Here is a 19,541-nt window from a genome sequence, read left to right as displayed (position 1 = left end):
CATGTATTTTGCCTCTAGGAGTGGTGCTAGATAGTAACCACATGTAGTCTGCATCTAGGAGTAGTGCTAGCCAGTACCCCCATGTATTCTGCCTCTAGTAGTGGTGCTAGCCAGTTTCTCCATGTGTTCTACCTCTAGTAGTGGTGCTAGCCCGTAACACCATGTATGCTGCCTCTAGGAGTGGTGCTTGCCAGTACCCCCATGCATTCTGCCTCTAGGAGTGGTGCTAGCCAGTAACCCCATTTCTTCTGCCTCTAGGAGTGGTGCTAGCCAGTAACCCTATGTCTGATGCCTCTAGGAGTGGTGCTAGCCAGTAACCACATGTATTCTGCCTCTAGGAGTGATGCTAGCTAGTACGCGCACGTCTTCTAACTCTAGTGGTAGTGCTAGCCAGTAACCCCATGTATTCTGCCTCTAGGAGTGGTGCTAGTCAGTAACCACATGTACTCTGCCTCTAGGAGTGGTGCTAGCCATTAACCCCATGTATTCTGCCTCTAGGAGTGATGCTAGCCAGTAACCCCATGTATTCTGCCTCTAGGAGTGGTGCTAGCCAGTAACCCCATGTCTTCTGCCTCTAGGAGTGGTGCTAGCCAGTAACCCCATGACTTCTGCCTCTAGTAGTGGTGCTAACCAGTAACCCAATGTCTTTTGCTTCTAGGAATGGTGCTAGCCCGTAACCCCTTGTCTTCTGCCTCTGGGAGTAGTGCTAGCCAGTATCCCCATGTGTTCTGCCTCTAGGAGTGGTTCTATCCAGTTACCTTATGTCTTCTGCCTCTAGGAGTGGTGCTAGCCAGTAACCGCACGTCTTCAGCCTCTAGGAGTGGTGCTAGCCAGTAACCAAATGTAGTCTGCATCTAGGAGTGGTAAAAAGAGAGAACCACCCCCTGACGAAGGACATGTGTCAAAACGCGCGTCGGGGTAGGCCGCGTGGTGCTATTCTTCTATCAATTGATTGTTTGTTGTCAATTTTGACATGTAGCACCAGCAATCCAGATGTACTTGACACATGAATGGTCATTAGCATTGTGTACATGGTATCTTCCTTATTATATATTACTCATATTAGCTGGCCATTCACCTGTCATCTATACTGGACTTTCAGGTGATATTCAACATATGATCTATATTTAACATTGCTGTTTGGTGTATGTACCTGTCTGTTCATTTTTCTGATACATTTCACAGTGCAGCATAAAATGTAACTATTATGATCTTGTATATCATTGTGTCTGGTTACTTCAGTGCGGCTCTCCTTCTGCATGTAGTGCCACTTTTTACCATAACACCAATAAAGGCTATTTATTCAATTCCTTTGTCTAATTGGACCTATCATTCGGTGGTTCTCTCTTTTCTCATGTGATTTACCAAATGATCTGCCATTCCTCATTGGTCCATATAGTAAGCACTCGGTATTGTGAGACCCAGCAATTTTGCGGGTCCAACTATGGTCTGTGACCTGTGCTACTACATTCAGTGTTCTTTGTATCTAGGAGTGGTGCGAGCCAGTAACCCCATGTCTTCTGCCTCTAAGAGTGGTGCTAGCCAGTAGCCACGTGTAGTCTGCATCTAGGAGTGGTTGTTATGGGTCCGGGGGGTGGAACCTCTGTGCCGCGGTGCAAGGACCCAGAGGGGCGTAACTAAGTATCAACTCAGACCGACCCTGGTCGTACGGCGGCTAGCGACTCCGTGACCAGGGAGGGACCAAGCAGAGGGACCAGGTGCTACTCTGGGGACGACCTTGTAAGAGAGCAGGTGGCTCCCACGGGTCAGATGACTGGGACTGACCGGTATAGCGGATGGGCACAACAAGCAGGCAGAAGTCTCTGGTTTAGCTGACAGGTGGTCACGGCACGTGACGGCAGAGCAGGCTGAAGTCTCTAGGTTAGCAGACAGGTGGTCACGGCAAGTGACAGCAGGAGCCTCCAGGCAGGCTATCAGGTGGTCACGGCAAGTGACGGCCGAGCCTCCAGGTAGGCTAGCAGGTAACAAGCAGGTAACAGGCGAGTGCTCCCAGGTGAGCGGGCTAGCAGGCACGGCAGGTAGCAGGCAGGTAACAGGCGAGTGCTCCCAGGTGAGCAGGCGGACTTGTCCAAAGACAGACTGGTGGGTTGAACGGAAGACAGACTGTCGGGCTGGAGAGTAGTCAGGCTGGCGGACTGGAACAGTAGTCAGGCTGGCAACTGGACCTGCGGGCTGAAGCAGAGGAAAGTATACTGTGCAACAACTATTGCTCGGGCACCTCCATTTTGGAGGAGGTGCCTTATATATGGGAAGTCCTCCGGCTATTGGCCGGGGACTCTTTAGGACGGCGCGCGCGGCCCCTTTAAGAGAGAGGGAGCGCGCGCGTGCGCCCTAAGCACAGTGCCCGGGAAGCAGCACGCGCCAACAGCAGCAGCAGGAAGAGGAGCACTGGAGGACGCCACGCGGGGAGCGAGGAGGTGAGAGGGACGGCGTCTCTGCCTGGCAGGGGCAGAGACACCGATGCTACAGTACCCCCCCCCTTTACGCCCCCTCTTTTTTAGGCGAGAAAGAAATCTTTCAAGGAGAAGCGGGGCGTGGATGTTCTCCTTGGGTTCCCAAGTTCTCTCCTCTGGTTCTCTCCAACTGGTTTGAGGAGAGATACGCGGAAGGAGTTGGGAATCCGTAAGGTGGCTGGAAGCTTTAACTTGTAGGCCACTAGATTGATTTGTTTAAGGACTTCAAATGGACCGATGAACCGAGGACCTAACTTGTAGGAGGGTATTTTGAGCCGAACATGTTTGGAGGAGAGCCAAACCTTGTCTCCCGGACAGAATTGAGGCGGATCCAGACGTCTTTTGTCAGCAAATCTCTTCATCTGCTCGGAGGACTGAAGAAGTGCGGACCTAGTATTCTCCCAAATGGTGGAAAATTCGCTGACCAGAGACTCCGCGGCAGGGTTGTCCACAGAAGCGGAGACGGGAAACGGAATCCGGGGATGTTGACCATAGACTATAAAGAATGGGGACTTGGAAGTCGATTCGCTCTCATGGTTGTTGTAGGAGAATTCGGCCCATGGTAGGAGGTCCACCCAATCAGTATGGTGAGCATTAACAAAGTGCCGGAGGTAGCCGGTAAGGATCTGGTTGATCCGCTCCACTTGACCATTGGACTGTGGATGGTAAGCGGAGGAGAAATCCAGGGTGACATCCAGCAGCTTACACGTAGCTCTCCAGAAACGTGAGGTGAACTGAACCCCTTGATCCGACACGATGTGGAGGGGTAGACCATGGAGACGGAAGATATGAAGGAAGAAGTCCTTAGCTAGCTCTGATGCAGACGGGAGACCAGGCAGAGGGATGAAGTGGGCCATTTTAGAAAAGCGGTCGGCGACCACCCAAATGACTGTACAGCCGACAGAGACAGGGAGATCTGTGATAAAGTCCATAGCAATGTGTTGCCACGGGGCATCAGGTACGGGAAGAGGTAGGAAATGACCGGCTGGTAGATGTCTGGGAACTTTGTTGCGGGCACAAGATGAACAGGCTGAGACGAAGTCTACCACATCCTTGCGCAGAGTAGGCCACCAGTAATGTCGGGTAATGAGCAGGAAGGTCTTTTTCTGGCCAGCATGGCCGGCTAGTTTAGATGAATGACCCCAGTGAAGAACCTTCTTCCGATCTGGTACTGCTACAAACGTCTCACCGTGTGGTAGACGAGTCAGATCCAAGGGGGCCACATTCAAAATCTTGGAGGGATCGATGATGTGCATAGGCTCCTCCTCTTGGTCGGAGGACAGGAAGGATCGGGACAAGGCATCGGCTTTGACATTTTTCTCCGCCGGGCGGAAATATAGGACGAAGTCGAAGAGGGCAAAGAACAAAGACCACCGGGCATGACGCGGATTGAGTCTTTGGGCATTTTGGAGATATGCCAGATTTTTGTGATCTGTATAGATGATCACCGGCTATAGAGCCCCTTCAAGCAGGTAACGCCACTCCTCCAGTGCCAACTTGATGGCTAACAATTCTCGGTCTCCAATGGAGTAGTTGCGCTCAGACGAGGAGAAGAGTTTGGAGAAGAAGCCGCAGGTTACCATTCTCCCGGATGAAGATTTTTGGGTGAGCACCGCTCCGGCTCCGGAGGAGGAAGCATCAACCTCCAGGAAGAACTGTTTGTTGCAGTCCGAACGGTGCAGTACTGGGGCAGAGGAGAAGGCTTGCTTTAAGGAAAGGAAGGCCTCCTCAGCTTCGGGCGACCATACCTTGGGATTTGCTCCCTTACAGGTGAGCGCAGATATAGGAGCAGTCCGGGAAGAGAAGTGCGGAATGAAGAGACGATAGTAGTTGGCGAAGCCCAGGAATCACTGAATCGCCTTCAACCCCTCCGGACGAGGCCACTTTAGGACAGCAGAGAGTTTCTCAGGATCCATTCGTAAGCCTGTCTGGGAGATGACATAGCCCAGAAATGGAAGAGAGGTCTGCTCGAAGAGGCACTTCTCGTATTTTGCATAGAGGTGGTTCTGCCTGAGCCTAAGCAGAACCTGACGAACATCCCTCCGGTGTGTGGGAAGATCCGGAGAGAAGACCAAGATATCGTCCAGGTATACCACCACGCAGGAGTAGAGAAGATCATGGAAGATGTCATTAACCAATTCTTGGAAGACGGCGGGAGCATTGCAGAGACCGAAGGGCATCACACGGTATTCATAGTGACCGTCCCGGGTATTGAATGCCGTCTTCCACTCGTCTCCTTGATGAATACGGACCAGGTTATACGCTCCACGTAGATCCAACTTGGAAAAGATCCTGGCGCCCTTAAGGCGATCAAACAACTCGGAGACGAGCGGCAGGGGGTATTTGTTTTTTACCGTGATCTGATTGAGACCTCTATAATCAATACAGGGGCGGAGCGAGCCATCCTTCTTGACAAAGAAGAATCCGGCTCCAGCCGGGGAGGTAGATTTCCGGATGAATCCCCTAGCCAGATTCTCCTCAATGTATTCGGACATGGGCCGGGTTTTGGCCGCCGACAATGGGTAAATACACCCACGGGGTGGAGTGGCGCCAGGAACCAGGTCGATTGGGCAATCATATGGCCTATGGGGTGGCAGTGTCTCTGCTTCCTTTTTACCGAAGACATCCGCATAGGACCAGTAAGGAGCCGGAAGACCGGGAAAATTAGCTGGGGTAGGTGGTGGACGAGCCGGGCGAACCGAATCCAGGCAGGTCCTGTGGCAGTCCTGACCCCACCGGAGTACTTCACCGGATTGCCAGTTCAGCACGGGTTCATGTGTCTGGAGCCAGGGTAGACCTAGCAATAGGGAGTGGGAGAGTCCGGGTAGCACATGGAAGGAGATTTTCTCAGAGTGCAGCATTCCCACCTGCAGGGTTATGGGTTCAGTGATGAGCAGGATGGTCATCGAAAGGAGTCTTCAATCCACGGAGGCGACAGACAATGGTTCAGCCAGAGGTTTGGTGGGAATCCAGTATCTCCCTACCAGGGACTGGGAAATGAGGTTTCCAGCAGCTCCAGAATCCAGGTGAGCAATTTCAAAGTGACGGTTTTCACCCCAGGAGATAGAGACGGACAAAGTCAGGGTTGGAGAGGGCTTACTTTTGCCTAGGACAACCTCTCCGAGCGGTCCTAGACACTGGCGTTTCCCGGCTTCTCCGGGCAGGAACGGATGAAGTGCTCCTTACAGCCACAATAGAAACAGCTTCCCTCTGCTCGGCGTGACTCTTGGCGAGATTTGACCATCTTGGTCTGGTCTATCTGCATAGGTTCAGGCGAGTACGCCCGGGGAGTGACTGGTTGAGAGGCAGGTCTCTGGAAAGTAGGAGCAAGGCGGGAAAACTCTCTGTCCCGAGTAGTCTCTTTGGTACGTTCTTGGAACCGGATGTCGATCCGGGTAGCTAGTGACACCAGGTCATCCAGGGTGGTAGGAATGTCCCGACCGGCTAACTTGTCCTTAATCCGACCGGAAGACAGACACCAGAGCCTCGTTCTCCCAGGCAAGCTCAGAAGCGAGGGTACGGAACCGTATGGCATATTGGCCCATGGTGAGATTCTCTTGGCGGAGACGTATCAGAGAGGAGGCAGAAGAGGTTTTCCGTCCTGCTTCATCAAAGACTTTCCGGAAAGCAGCGAGGAAATACGACAGGTCGGACACCAGGGGATCCCCTCTTTCCCACAGGGGATTTAGCCATGCCAGTGCCTCCCTAGTGAGATGGGACATGATGAAGGCCACCTTGGCCCGGTCGGAGATGAACTGGTATGCCAAGAGTTCAAAGTGCAGGGTGCACTGGTTTATGAAACCCCGGGCTAAAGAGGGGTCGCCAGCAAAACGTGGAGGTGCCAGGAGCCGAGGTCCATAGCCGGGTGCCATAATGGGACTGGATTGCGGTGCCGCAGGAACAGGCACCACTGGACCGGAGATAGACACAGACGAGTCAGACAATGTGCCTAGGCGAGAGTTAACAGACCGTAGAAAGGACAGGACCGATTCCTGTTGAGCTCTCTGACCTAAGACTTCCTGGTGCAGGTCGAAGATTGCGGGGGTCTGGGGGCCACCGGGTTCCCTGGCCCGAGCAAAACTGTTACGGGTCCGGGGGGTGGAACCTCTGTGCCGCGGTGCAAGGAGGGACTCAGAGGGGCGTAACTAAGTATCAACTCAGACCGACCCTGGTCGTACGGCGGCTAACGACTCCGTGACCAGGGAGGGACCAAGCAGAGGGACCAGGTGCTACTCTGGGGACAACCTTGTAAGAGAGCAGGTGGCTCCCATGGGTCAGATGACGGGACTGACCGGTATCAGGTGGTCACGGCAAGTGACGGCCGAGCCTCCAGGTAGGCTAGCAGGTAACAAGCAGGTAACAGGCGAGTGCTCCCAGGTGAGCGGGCTAGCAGGCACGGCAGGTTGCAGGCAGGTAACAGGCGAGTGCTCCCAGGTGAGCGGGCTAGCAGGCACGGCAGGTAGCAGGCAGGTAACTGGCAGGTGCTTCCTGGCTGACTTGCCCATAGACAGACTGGCGGGTTGAACGGAAGACAGAATGTCGGGCTGGAGAGTAGTCAGGCTGGCGGACTGGAACAGTAGTCAGGCTGGCAACTGGACCTGAGGGCTGAAGCAGAGGTAAGTATACTGTGCAACAACTATTGCTCAGGCACCTTCATTTTGGATGCTATAGTAGTGCTAGCCAGTAAGACAAGGACTCTGCATTTAGGAGAGGTGCCAGACAGTACCCCCATGTGTTCTGCCTCTAGGAGTGATGCTAGCCAGTAACCCCATGTATTCTGCCTCTAGGAATGGTGCTATCGAGTAACCCCATGTCTTCTGGCTCTAGGAGTGGTGCTATCCAGTAACTCCATGTCTTTTGCCTCTAGGAGTGGTGCTAGCGAGTAACAACAAGTACTCTGCATTTAGAAGTGGTGCTAGCCAGTACCACCATGTATTCTGCCTATAGGAGTGGTGCTTGCAAGTAAGCACACGTCTTCTGCCTTTAGGAGCAGTGCTAGCCAGTAACACCATGTATGCTGCCTTTAAGGGTGGTGCTAGCCAGTAACCACATGTAGTCCGCATCTAAGATTGGTGTTATCCAGTAACCCCATGTCTTCTGCCTCTAGGAGTGGTGCTAGCCAGTAACCACATGTACTCTTCCTTTAGGAGTGATGCTTGCTAGTACGCACACGTCTTCTGCCTTTATGAGTGTTGGTAGCCAGTAACCGCACGTCTTCTACCTCTAGTGGTAGTGCTAGCCAGTAACCCCATGTATTATGCCTCTAGGAGTGATGCTAGCCAGTAGCCCCATGATTTCTGGCTCTAGGAGTGGTGCTAGCCAGTAACCCCATTTATTTTTCCTCTAGGAGTGATGCTAGCCAGTAACCTGATGTAGTCGGCAACTAGGAGTGGTGCTAGCAAGTAACCATATGAAGTCCGCATCTAGGAGAGGTGCTGGCCAGTAACCCCATGTATTCTGCCTCTAGAAGTGATGCTAGGAGGTAACCTCATGTAGTCTGCATCTAGGAGTGATGCTAGCCAGTAACCCCATGTCTTCTGCCTCTAGGAGTGGTGCTATCCAATAACCCCAGGTCTTCTGCCTCTAGGAGTGGTGCTAGCCAGTAACTCCATGTATTCTGCCAATAAAAGTGATGCTAGACAGTAACCTCATGTAGTCTGCATCTAGGAGTGGTGCCAGCCAGTAACTGCACGTCTTCTGCCTATAGGAGTGATGCTATCCAGTCACCCCATGTGTTCTGCCGCTAGGAGTGGTGCTAGCCAGTAACCACTTGTAGTCCGCATCTAGGAGTGATGCTAGCCAGTAACCCGATGTCTTCTGCCTCTAGAAATGGTGCTAGCCAGTAACCCCATATCTTCTTCCTCTAGGAGTGGCGCTAACCAGTAACCCCATGCATTCTGCCTCTACGGTTGCTGCTAGCCAGTAAACCCATCTTGTCTGCTTCTAGGAGTGATATTATCCAGTAACCACATGTATTCTGCCTCTCGGAGTGATGCTATGAGGTAACCTCATGTAGACTGCATCTAGGAGTGATGTCTTCTTCCTTCAGGAGAGGTGGCAGCCAGTAACCCCATGTCTTCTGCCTCTAGGATTGGTGCTAGCCAGGAACCTTATGTCTTCTGCCTCTAGTAGTGGTGCTAGCCAGTAAACGCACATCTTCTGCCTCTAGGGGTGATGCTAGCCATTATCCACATGTATTCTTCCTCTAGGAGTGGTGCTAGCCAGTATCCCCATGTCTTCTGCCTCTAGGAGTGGTGGTAGTCAGTAACTGCACGTCTTCTGCCTCTAGGAGTGATGCTAGCCAGTAACCCCATGTCTTCTGCCTCTAGGAGTGGTGCTAGCCAGTAACCACACATTTTCTACCTTTAGAAGTGATGCTAGCCAGTAACCTCATGTATTCTGTCTCTAATACTGGTGCTTGCCAGTAACCGCACGTCTTCTGCTTCTCGGAGTGGTGCTAGCCAGTAACCACATATAGTCTGCATCTAGAGTAGTGCTAGCCAGTAACCACATCTAGTCTGCAATTAGGAGTGGTGCTAGCCAGTAACCACATGTATTCTGCCTCTAGGAGTGGTGCTAGCCAGTAACCCGATGTAGTCTGCCTCTAGGAGTGGTGCTAGTCAGTAACCCTATGTAGTCTGCCTCTAGGAGTGGTGGTAGCCAGTAACCCAATGTATTCTGCCTCTAGGAGTGGTCCTAGCCAGTAACCCCATGAAGTCAGCATCCAGTAGTGGTGCTAGCCAGTAACCACAATTACTCTGCATTTAGAAGTGGTGCTAGCCAGTACCCCCATGTGTTCTGCCTCTAAGAGTGGCGCTAGCCAGTTACCACATGTAGTCCGCATCTAATAGTGGTGCTAGCCAGTAACCTCATGTCTTCCGCCTCTAGGAGTGGTGCTAGCCAGTAAGCTCACATTTTCTGCCTCTAGTAGTGGTGCTAGCCAGTAACCGCACATCTTCTGACTCTAAGAGTGAAGCTAGCCAGTCACCCCATGTGTTCTGCCTCTAGGAGTGGTGCTAGCCAGCAACCACATCTAGTCTGAATCTACGAGTGATGCTAGCCATTAACCCCATGTATTCTGCCTCTAGGAGTGGTGCTAGCCAGTACCCCGATGTAATGTGCTCTAGGAGTGATGCTATCCAGTAACCACATGCATTCTGCCACTAGGAGTGGTGCTAGCCAGTAAGCACATGTAGTCTGCATCTAGGAGTGGTACTTGCCAGTAACCCTATGTATTGTGCTCTAGGAGTGATGCTAGCCAGTAACCCCATGTATTCTGCCACTAGGAGTGGCGCTAGCCAGTAAGCACATGTAGTCCGCATCTAGAAATGGTGCTAGCCAGTAACCCCATGTATTCTGCATCTAGGAGTGGTACTTGCCAGTAACCCCATGTATTCTGCATCTAAGAGTGGTGCTAACTAGTAATCCCATGTCTGCTGCCTCTAGGAGTGGTGCTAGCCAGTAACCTCATGTAGTCTGCATATAGGAGTGGTGCTAGAGAGTAGCCACATGTAGTCCGCAATTAGGAGTGGTGCTAGCCAGTTACCATATGTAGTCCGCATTTAAGAGTGGTGTTAGCCAGTAACCGCACATCTTCTGCCTCTAGGAGTGGTCCTAGCCAGCAACCACATGTAGTCTGCATCTAGGAGTGATGTTAACCAGTAAGCCCATGTATTCTGCCTCTAGAAGTGGTGCTAGCCAGTAATCACATGGAGTCTGCATCTAGGAGTGGTGCTAGCCAGTAACCACATGTAGTTCGCATCTAGGAGTGGTCCTAGCCAGTAACCCCATGTAGTCAGTATCCAGGAGTAGTGCTAGCCAGTAAACACAATTACTCTGCATTTAGAAGTGGTGCTAGCCAGTACCCCCATGTGTTCGGCCTCCAGGAGTGGTGCTAGCCAGTATCCCCATGTCTTCTCCCTCTAGGAGTGGTGCTAGCTAGTAACCTCATGTCTTCTGCCTCTAGAAGTGGAGATTGCTAGTAAGCGCACATCTTCTGTCTCTGGGAGTGGTGCTAGCTAGTAACCGCACATCTTCTGTCTCTAGGAGTGAAGCTAGCCAGTAACCTCATGTGTTCTGCCTCTAATAATGGTGCTTGCCAGTAACCGCCCATCTTCTATCTCTAGGAGTGGTGCTAGCCAGCAACCACATGTAGTTTACATCTAGGAGTGATGCTAGCCAGTAATCCCATGTATTCTGCATCTAGGAGTGGTGCTAGCCAGTAACCACATAGAGTCTGTATCTAGGATTGGTGCTAGCCAGTAACTACAAGTACTCTGCCTCTAGGAGTGGTGCTAGCCAGTACCCCCATGTATTCTGCCTCTAGAAGTTGTGCTAGCCAGTATTCCCATGTGTTCTGCCTCTAGGAGTGGTGCTAGCCAGTATTCCCATGTGTTCTGCCTCTAGGAGTGATTCTAGCCAGTATTCCCATGTATTCTGCCTCTATGAGTGGTGCTAGCCAGTAACCCCATGTATTCTTCCACTAGGAGTGGTGCTTGCCAGTAAGCACATGTGTTTTGCCTCTAGGAGTGGTGCTAGCCAGTAACCACATGGAGTCTGCGTCGAGGAGTGGTGCTACCCAATAACCACAAGTACTCTACCTTTAGGAGTTGTGCTAGCCAGTACCCCAATGTATTGTGCTTTAGGAGTGATGCTAGAAGGTAACCTCATGTATTCTGCCACTAGGAGTGGAGGTAGCAAGTAAGCACATGTAGTCCACATCTAGGAGTGATGCATGCCAGTAACGCCATGTATTGTGCTCTAGGACTGATGCTACCCAGTAATACCATGTCTTCTGCCTCTAGGAGTGGTGCTAGCCAGTATCCACATGTATTCTGCCTCTAGGAGCAATGCTAGCCAGTAACCACATGTTATCTGCATCTAGGAGTGGTGCTAGCCAAAAACCTCAACTACTCGGTATTTAGGAGTGGTGCTAGACTGTACCCCCATGTATTCTGCCTCTAGGAGTGGTGCTAGCCAGTATCCCCAATTCTTCTGCCTCTAGGAGTGGTGCTAGCCAGTAACCTAATGCCTTCTGCCTCTAGGAGTGGTGCTAGCCAGTAACCCAATGTCTTCTGCCTCTAGAAGTGGTGCTAGCCAGTAACCCAATGTCTTCTGCCTCTAGGAGTGGTGCTAGTCAGTAACCCCTTGACTTCTGCCTCTAGGTGTGGTGCTAGCCAGTAACCTCATGTCTTTTGCCTCTAGGAGTGGTGCTAGCCAGTAACCCCATGTCTGCTGCCACTAGGAGTGGTGCTAGCCAGTAACCTCATGTAGTCTGCCTCTAGGAGTGGTGCTAGCCAGTACCCCCATTTTTCCTAGCTCTAGGTGTGGTGCTAGCCAGTATCCTCATGTCTTCTGCCTCTAGATGTGGTGCTAGCCATTATCCACATGTATTCTGCCTATAGGAATGGTGCTAGCCAGTAACTACATGTAGTCCGCATCTAGGAGTGGTGCTAGCCAGAAACCCCATGTCTTCTGCCTCTAGGAATGATGCTAGGCAGTAATCACATGTATTTTGCCTTTATGTGTGATGCTTGCCAGTAACCACATGTCTTCTTTCTCTAGGAGTGATGCTAGCCAGTAACCCCATGTATTCTGCCACTAGGATTGGCGCTAGACAGGAACTCCATGTCTTCTACCTTTAGGGGTGGTGCTAGCCTGTAACCCCATGTCTTCTGCCTCTAGGAGTAGTGCTAGCCAGTAACCCCATGTATTCTGCCTCTAGGAATGGTGCTAGCCAGTATCCACACGTATTGTTCCTCTAGGCGTGGTGCTAACCAGTAACCCCATGTCTTCTGCCTCTAGGAGTGATGCCAGCCAGTAACCCCATGTCTTCTGCCTCTAGGAGTGGAGCTTGCCAGTAACCGCACGTCTTCTGCCTCTAGGAGTGGTGCCAGCCTGTAACCACATGTACTCTGAGTGTAGGAGTGGTGCTAGCCTGTAATCCCATGTATTCTGCCTTTAGGAGTGGTGCTAGTCCGTAACCACATGTAGTCTGCATCTGGGAGTGGTGCTAGCCATTAACCCCATCTCTAATGCCACTAGGAGTGGTGCAAGCCAGTAACCCCATGTCTTCTGCCTCTAGGAGTGGTGCTAGCCAGTAACCTAATGCCTTCTGCCTCTAGGAGTGGTGCTAGTTAGTAACCCAATGTCTTCTGCCTCTAGCAGTGGTGCTAGCCAGTAACCCAATGTCTTCTGCCTCTAGGAGTGGTGCTAGCCAGTAACCCCATGTCTTCTGCCTCTAGGAGTGATGCCAGCCAGTAACCCCATGTCTTCTGCCTCTAGGAGTGGAGCTTGCCAGTAACCGCACGTCTTCTGCCTCTAGGAGTGGTGCCAGCCTGTAACCACATGTACTCTGAGTGTAGGAGTGGTGCTAGCCTGTAATCCCATGTATTCTGCCTTTAGGAGTGGTGCTAGTCCGTAACCACATGTAGTCTGCATCTGGGAGTGGTGCTAGCCATTAACCCCATCTCTAATGCCACTAGGAGTGGTGCAAGCCAGTAACCCCATGTCTTCTGCCTCTAGGAGTGGTGCTAGCCAGTAACCTAATGCCTTCTGCCTCTAGGAGTGGTGCTAGTTAGTAACCCAATGTCTTCTGCCTCTAGCAGTGGTGCTAGCCAGTAACCCAATGTCTTCTGCCTCTAGGAGTGGTGCTAGCCAGTAACCCCTTGACTTCTGCATCTAGGTGTGGTGCTAGCCAGTAAACTCATGTCTTTTGCCGCTAGGAGTGGTGCTAGCCAGTAACCCTATGTCTCCTGCCACTAGGAGTGGTGCTAGCCAGTAACCTCATGTAGTCTGCCTCTAGGAGTGGTGCTAGCCAGTACCCCCATGTTTTCTAGCTCTAGGCGTGGTGCTAGCCAGTATCAATATGTCTTCTGCCTCTATGTGTGGTGCTAGCCATTATCCACATGTATTCTGCCTATAGGAATGGTGCTAGCCAGTAACTACATGTAGTCCGCATCTAGGAGTGGTGCTAACCAGTAACCCCATGTCTTCTGCCTCTAGGAGTGATGCTAGCCAGTATCCCCATGTCTTCTGCCTCTAGGAGTGGTGCTAGCCAGTAACCCTATGTCTGCTGCCACTAGTAGTGTTGCTAGCCAGTAACCCCATGTATTCTGCCACTAGGATTGCTGCTAGTCAGTAACCCCATGTCTTCTACCTCTAGGAGTGGTGCTAGCTTGTAACCCCATGTCTTCTGCCTCTAGGAGTGGTGCTAGACAGTGACCCCATGCATTCTGCCTCTAGAAATGGTGCTAGCCAGTAACCACACGTATTCTTCCTCTAGGAGTGGTGCTTACCAGTAACCCCATGTCTTCTGCCTCTAGGAGTGATGCTAGAGAGTATCCCCATGTCTTCTGCCTCTAGGAGTGGTGCTTGCCAGTAACCGCACATCTTCTGCCTCTAGGAGTGGTGCCAGCCTGTAACCACATGTAGTCTGACTGTAGGAGTGGTGCTGGCCTGTAATCCCATGTATTCTGCCTCTAGGAGTAGTGCTAGCCCGTAACCACATGTAGTCTGCATCTAGGAGTGGTGCTAGCCAGTAACCCCATGTCTAATGCTACTAGGAGTGGTGCAAGCCAGTAACCCCATGTCTTCTGACTCCAAGAGTGGTGCTAGACTGTAACCACATGTAGTCTGCATCTAGGAGTGGTGCTAGCCAGTAACCCCATGACTTCTTCCCCTGGAGTGGTGCTAGCCAGTAACCACATGTCTTCTGCCTCTATGAGTGGTGCTAGCCAGTATCCCCATGTCTTCTGCCTCTAGGAGTGGTGGTAGTCAGTAACTGCACGTCTTCTGCCTCTAGGAGTGATGCTAGCCAGTAACCCCATGTCTTCTGCCTCTAGGAGTGGTGCTAGCCAGTAACCACACATTTTCTACCTTTAGAAGTGATGCTAGCCAGTAACCTCATGTATTCTGTCTCTAATACTGGTGCTTGCCAGTAACCGCACGTCTTCTGCTTCTCGGAGTGGTGCTAGCCAGTAACCACATATAGTCTGCATCTAGAGTAGTGCTAGCCAGTAACCACATCTAGTCTGCAATTAGGAGTGGTGCTAGCCAGTAACCACATGTATTCTGCCTCTAGGAGTGGTGCTAGCCAGTAACCCGATGTAGTCTGCCTCTAGGAGTGGTGCTAGTCAGTAACCCTATGTAGTCTGCCTCTAGGGGTGGTGGTAGCCAGTAACCCAATGTATTCTGCCTCTAGGAGTGGTCCTAGCCAGTAACCCCATGAAGTCAGCATCCAGTAGTGGTGCTAGCCAGTAACCACAATTACTCTGCATTTAGAAGTGGTGCTAGCCAGTACCCCCATGTGTTCTGCCTCTAAGAGTGGCGCTAGCCAGTTACCACATGTAGTCCGCATCTAAGAGTGGTGCTAGCCAGTAACCTCATGTCTTCCGCCTCTAGGAGTGGTGCTAGCCAGTAAGCTCACATTTTCTGCCTCTAGTAGTGGTGCTAGCCAGTAACCGCACATCTTCTGACTCTAAGAGTGAAGCTAGCCAGTCACCCCATGTGTTCTGCCTCTAGGAGTGGTGCTAGCCAGCAACCACATCTAGTCTGAATCTACGAGTGATGCTAGCCATTAACCCCATGTATTCTGCCTCTAGGAGTGGTGCTAGCCAGTACCCCGATGTAATGTGCTCTAGGAGTGATGCTATCCAGTAACCACATGCATTCTGCCGCTAGGAGTGGTGCTAGCCAGTAAGCACATGTAGTCTGCATCTAGGAGTGGTACTTGCCAGTAACCCTATGTATTGTGCTCTAGGAGTGATGCTAGCCAGTAACCCCATGTATTCTGCCACTAGGAGTGGCGCTAGCCAGTAAGCACATGTAGTCCGCATCTAGAAATGGTGCTAGCCAGTAACCCCATGTATTCTGCATCTAGGAGTGGTACTTGCCAGTAACCCCATGTATTCTGCATCTAAGAGTGGTGCTAACTAGTAATCCCATGTCTGCTGCCTCTAGGAGTGGTGCTAGCCAGTAACCCCATGTAGCCTGCATATAGGAGTGGTGCTAGCCAGTAACCTCATGTAGTCTGCATATAGGAGTGGTGCTAGAGAGTAGCCACATGTAGTCCGCAATTAGGAGTGGTGCTAGCCAGTTACCATATGTAGTCCGCATTTAAGAGTGGTGTTAGCCAGTAACCGCACGTCTTCTGCCTCTAGGAGTGGTCCTAGCCAGCAACCACATGTAGTCTGCATCTAGGAGTGATGTTAACCAGTAAGCCCATGTATTCTGCCTCTAGAAGTGGTGCTAGCCAGTAATCACATGGAGTCTGCATCTAGGAGTGGTGCTAGCCAGTAACCACATGTACTTCGCATCTAGGAGTGGTCCTAGCCAGTAACCCCATGTAGTCAGTATCCAGGAGTAGTGCTAGCCAGTAAACACAATTACTCTGCATTTAGAAGTGGTGCTAGCCAGTACCCCCATGTGTTCGGCCTCCAGGAGTGGTGCTAGCCAGTATCCCCATGTCTTCTCCCTCTAGGAGTGGTGCTAGCTAGTAACCTCATGTCTTCTGCCTCTAGAAGTGGAGATAGCTAGTAAGCGCACATCTTCTGTCTCTGGGAGTGGTGCTAGCTAGTAACCGCACATCTTCTGTCTCTAGGAGTGAAGCTAGCCAGTAACCTCATGTGTTCTGCCTCTAATAATGGTGCTTGCCAGTAACCGCCCGTCTTCTATCTCTAGGAGTGGTGCTAGCCAGCAACCACATGTAGTTTACATCTAGGAGTGATGCTAGCCAGTAATCCCATGTATTCTGCATCTAGGAGTGGTGCTAGCCAGTAACCACATAGAGTCTGTATCTAGGATTGGTGCTAGCCAGTAACTACAAGTACTCTGCCTCTAGGAGTGGTGCTAGCCAGTACCCCCATGTATTCTGCCTCTAGAAGTTGTGCTAGCCAGTATTCCCATGTGTTCTGCCTCTAGGAGTGGTGCTAGCCAGTATTCCCATGTGTTCTGCCTCTAGGAGTGATTCTAGCCAGTATTCCCATGTATTCTGCCTCTATGAGTGGTGCTAGCCAGTAACCCCATGTATTCTTCCACTAGGAGTGGTGCTTGCCAGTAAGCACATGTGTTTTGCCTCTAGGAGTGGTGCTAGCCAGTAACCACATGGAGTCTGCGTCGAGGAGTGGTGCTACCCAATAACCACAAGTACTCTGCCTCTAGGAGTTGTGCTAGCCAGTACCCCAATGTATTGTGCTTTAGGAGTGATGCTAGAAGGTAACCTCATGTATTCTGCCACTAGGAGTGGAGGTAGCAAGTAAGCACATGTAGTCCACATCTAGGAGTGATGCATGCCAGTAACGCCATGTATTGGGCTCTAGGACTGATGCTAGCCAGTAACACCATGTCTTCTGCCTCTAGGAGTGGTGCTAGCCAGTATCCACATGTATTCTGCCTCTAGGAGCAATGCTAGCCAGTAACCACATGTTATCTGCATCTAGGAGTGGTGCTAGCCAAAAAACTCAACTACTCTGTATTTAGGAGTGGTACTAGCCTGTAACCCCATGTATTCTGCCTCTAGGAGTGGTGCTAGCCAGTATCCCCAATTCTTCTGCCTCTAGGAGTGGTGCTAGCCAGTAACCTAATGCCTTCTGCCTCTAGGAGTGGTGCTAGCCAGTAACCCAATGTCTTCTGCCTCTAGAAGTGGTGCTAGCCAGTAACCCAATGTCTTCTGCCTCTAGGAGTGGTGCTAGTCAGTAACCCCTTGACTTCTGCCTCTAGGTGTGGTGCTAGCCAGTAACCTCATGTCTTTTGCCTCTAGGAGTGGTGCTAGCCAGTAACCCCATGTCTGCTGCCACTAGGAGTGGTGCTAGCCAGTAACCTCATGTAGTCTGCCTCTAGGAGTGGTGCTAGCCAGTATCCCCATTTTTCCTAGCTCTAGGTGTGGTGCTAGCCAGTATCCTCATGTCTTCTGCCTCTAGATGTGGTGCTAGCCATTATCCACATGTATTCTGCCTATAGGAATGGTGCTAGCCAGTAACTACATGTAGTCCGCATCTAGGAGTGGTGCTAGCCAGAAACCCCATGTCTTCTGCCTCTAGGAATGATGCTAGCCAGTAATCACATGTATTTTGCCTTTATGTGTGATGCTTGCCAGTAACCACATGTCTTCTTTCTCTAGGAGTGATGCTAGCCAGTAACCCCATGTATTCTGCCACTAGGATTGGCGCTAGCCAGGAACCCCATGTCTTCTACCTTTAGGGGTGGTGCTAGCCTGTAACCCCATGTCTTCTGCCTCTAGGAGTAGTGCTAGCCAGTAACCCCATGTATTCTGCCTCTAGGAATGGTGCTAGCCAGTATCCACACGTATTGTTCCTCTAGGCGTGGTGCTAACCATTAACCCCATGTGTTCTGCCTCTAGGAGTGATGCCAGCCAGTAACCCCATGTCTTCTGCCTCTAGGAGTGGTGCTTGCCAGTAACCGCACGTCTTCTGCCTCTAGGAGTGGTGCCAGCCTGTAACCACATGTACTCTGAGTGTAGGAGTGGTGCTAGCCTGTAATCCCATGTATTCTGCCTTTAGGAGTGGTGCTAGTCCGTAACCACATGTAGTCTGCATCTGGGAGTGGTGCTAGCCATTAACCCAATGCCACTAGGAGTGGTGAAAGCCAGTAACCCCATGTCTTCTGCCTCTAGGAGTGGTGCTAGCCAGCATCCCCATGTCTTCTGCCTCTAGGAGTGGTGCTAGCCAGTAACCTAATGCCTTCTGCCTCTAGGAGTGGTGCTAGTTAGTAACCCAATGTCTTCTACCTCTAGCAGTGGTGCTAGCCAGTAACCCAATGTCTTCTGCCTCTAGGAGTGGTGCTAGCCAGTAACCCCTTGACTTCTGCATCTAGGTGTGGTGCTAGCCAGTAAACTCATGTCTTTTGCCGCTAGGAGTGGTGCTAGCCAGTAACCCTATGTCTCCTGCCACTAGGAGTGGTGCTAGCCAGTAACCTCATGTAGTCTGCCTCTAGGAGTGGTGCTAGCCAGTACCCCCATGTTTTCTAGCTCTAGGTGTGGTGCTAGCCAGTATCAATATGTCTTCTGCCTCTATGTGTGGTGCTAGCCATTATCCACATGTATTCTGCCTATAGGAATGGTGCTAGCCAGTAACTACATGTAGTCCGCATCTAGCAGTGGTGCTAACCAGTAACCCCATGTCTTCTGCCTCTAGGAGTGATGCTAGCCAGTATCCCCATGTCTTCTGCCTCTAGGAGTGGTGCTAGCCAGTAACCCTATGTCTGCTGCCACTAGTAGTGTTGCTAGCCAGTAACCCCATGTATTCTGCCACTAGGATTGCTGCTAGTCAGTAACCCCATGTCTTCTACCTCTAGGAGTGGTGCTAGCTTGTAACCCCATGTCTTCTGCCTCTAGGAGTGGTGCTAGACAGTGACCCCATGCATTCTGCCTCTAGAAATGGTGCTAGCCAGTAACCACACGTATTCTTCCTCTAGGAGTGGTGCTTACCAGTAACCCCATGTCTTCTGCCTCTAGGAGTGATGCTAGCCAGTATCCCCATGTCTTCTGCCTCTAGGAGTGGTGCTTGCCAGTAACCGCACGTCTTCTGCCTCTAGGAGTGGTGCCAGCCTGTAACCACATGTAGTCTGACTGTAGGAGTGGTGCTGGCCTGTAATCCCATGTATTCTGCCTCTAGGAGTAGTGCTAGCCCGTAACCACATGTAGTCTGCATCTAGGAGTGGTGCTAGCCAGTAACCCTATGTCTAATGCTACTAGGAGTGGTGCAAGCCAGTAACCCCATGTCTTCTGACTCCAAGAGTGGTGCTAGACTGTAACCACATGTAGTCTGCATCTAGGAGTGGTGCTAGCCAGTAACCCCATGACTTCTTCCCCTGGAGTGGTGCTAGCCAGTAACCACATGTCTTCTGCCTCTATGAGTGGTGCTAGCCAGTAACCCCTTGACTTCTGCATCTAGGTGTGGAGCTAGCCAGTAAATTCATGTCTTTTGCCGCTTGGAGTGGTGCTAGCCAGTAACCCTATGTCTGCTGCCACTAGGAGTGGTGCTAGCCAGTAACCTCATGAAGTCTGCCTCTAGGAGAGGTGCTAGCCAGTAACGGCACTTTGTTTGCCTC

This window comes from Phyllobates terribilis, unplaced genomic scaffold (genome assembly GCF_046119375.1).
Source record: "Phyllobates terribilis strain yellow unplaced genomic scaffold, ASM4611937v1 Scaffold_3__8_contigs__length_932513732, whole genome shotgun sequence".
Taxonomy (NCBI): domain Eukaryota; kingdom Metazoa; phylum Chordata; class Amphibia; order Anura; family Dendrobatidae; genus Phyllobates; species Phyllobates terribilis.
The sequence above is the reverse complement of the archived record's forward strand: the minus strand, read 5'-3'. Positions refer to the sequence as shown.